Source organism: Aedes aegypti, chromosome 1, assembly GCF_002204515.2.
Source record: "Aedes aegypti strain LVP_AGWG chromosome 1, AaegL5.0 Primary Assembly, whole genome shotgun sequence".
NCBI lineage: Eukaryota > Metazoa > Arthropoda > Insecta > Diptera > Culicidae > Aedes > Aedes aegypti.
The window spans coordinates 191566772-191568602 of NC_035107.1; the positions used below are offsets into that span (position 1 = coordinate 191566772).

The 1831-nt window shown below is 35.5% G+C and overlaps 2 long non-coding RNA genes across 2 annotated transcripts; one reads left to right on the forward strand and one right to left on the reverse strand.

Annotated features, from left to right (window-relative positions):
• The first annotated feature begins 558 nt into the window (after positions 1-558).
• On the forward strand, positions 559-1126 carry LOC110674578. The gene is made up of 3 exons (XR_002499003.1): positions 559-780; positions 848-962; positions 1022-1126. It is a non-coding gene; the product is annotated as an uncharacterized LOC110674578 (long non-coding RNA).
• On the reverse strand, positions 581-1462 carry LOC110674579. Its single transcript, XR_002499004.1, has 2 exons — positions 1304-1462; positions 581-1163 (listed from the first exon to the last, which is right to left on the reverse strand). It is a non-coding gene; the product is annotated as an uncharacterized LOC110674579 (long non-coding RNA).
• Positions 1463-1831: the final 369 nt, after the last annotated feature.

Sequence of the window (1831 nt, forward strand, 5' to 3'; positions counted from 1 at the left end):
CGTACCGTTTACAAACCTGATACTTGCGTTTTTTTTTTTGTTTTTTGTGCAAATTTTGATAAACAAATAGATCCATGTGCATTCTCTGCTAAACCAGCAACTGTATTCATAATGGTTTAAGTCTGAAAATCTTACCAAATTTTTCAGCAGCCTTCGTAGCAAGACTCGATCACGCGCTACTCTGCAGAAGAGCTCCAAGTCGCTTTCTTGCAACTCGTTGTACTCCTCTGCAGATGCTATTCCATGGCTGACGATAATTATGTTGATATAATTCGTCAGCCCTGTGCGATCCAACATTTCTACGAAATCCACTTCCAAAACTTCAATATCCTGAAGTGGATTATAATGTTTCTGATCCGCACTTATTGGTGCTGCTTCCGCAGGCAGCAGAGATCCGCTAATAGTTATATATTCAACTTGCTCCATCACTGCTGCTTAGTTCAAAGTCCACTGAACGTTTTAAATGCCGGTTTACGATCAAAGCTAGTAAAATTAGTTTTTATTTCGCAAAAATAAAGTGTTTTGCTTACGTGCTGACGATTGCCGGAGTGTTGCTTTTCTATTCTCGGTTTTAGGTGCTTTTAACTTATTCTTAGAGTACTACCGAAATAATTCATTTTTGAGTTATTTGAAAGTTATTATCTTCGATGATTTATTTTGTTTACTCTTTTCGTATGAAAGTACCCAAAATGAAGAGTTTAAACCAGACTCTATTTTGGATGAAAAAATTAAACGGCTCCATTAGTTAAGTTCAGTTAGAGATGTTGTTGAATTATTTCGGTAAGTTTCACTGTTTTTTATATTACTGCAGTCTTTTTTCTATGACATTTTCATCATTTGTATTCAGCTGTATTGTGTACGAGTGTTATTGCATGGGAATAAACTGCACCATCTTCTGACGACTTGGAAATGCCATAGGAAAATAGAACGGATTCGAAATCTGAAAAACTTCAAATTCACAGGTAAGAATCAGTGCAATATTCTATTAGAAACTCAAGCTTAATTATGTATATTGTGTTAGGACAACCTTCATATAACAGCTGCGCCAAATGAGCAGGAGGAATCGCTGGACTAATCACAGATTCATCGCCGGAACGGAGACTGGGAACCGGGATGCGGATGGCATGTTTTTTTCTGAATTTATATGTATACTTATTTGTAATCTAGAATGTAAATAATAGTTAAAAATAAAAAAAAAATTCATATGAATAAGTCTATGCAGCATTTATGGTTAAACAAAAATCACGATCAAAATTTCTAAAAATGTTGTTATTGCAAAAGACTCTATTTTGAGTAGTTTTACCTCAAAAATCACTATTACAGGAACAGTTAGTTTTTACTTAAAACGACCTATTCGTGGAATGACTTAAATTTGGATACTTTGCGAAACACTCAATTTTGAATCATTCCACTTAGCTGTCAAGATGAGTACAAAAGAGTTAATTTTAGGTAGTTTCGCCTCTCCGTGTATTAACGAAACGATGCTTGAAAATGAACCACGTTTGACAGGCAGGCGTAACGCATTCAGTGGTTATGATTTTGAAGTCATCGAAATGGTTGCTGTGAGTCATGATATTGGTCGCTCGGATCATCAATTCTGGATTCAAGGGCATGATTTCATAAAGTGGTGCACTTTCTGGTTTCATGATTTGCGAATCATGATGACAGGGTCAGATTTTTTCCCGTCTAACTTGCTCTTTGATGTGGCACAGAATAGCATCATGATAGTGGTCAAATTGTAATACCTGAACTCGTGCAAATATATCATTAAATATGAGAGACCAGCATATGCGAAAAAAAAAATTAATTTTACCTACCGGTATTTCTGATT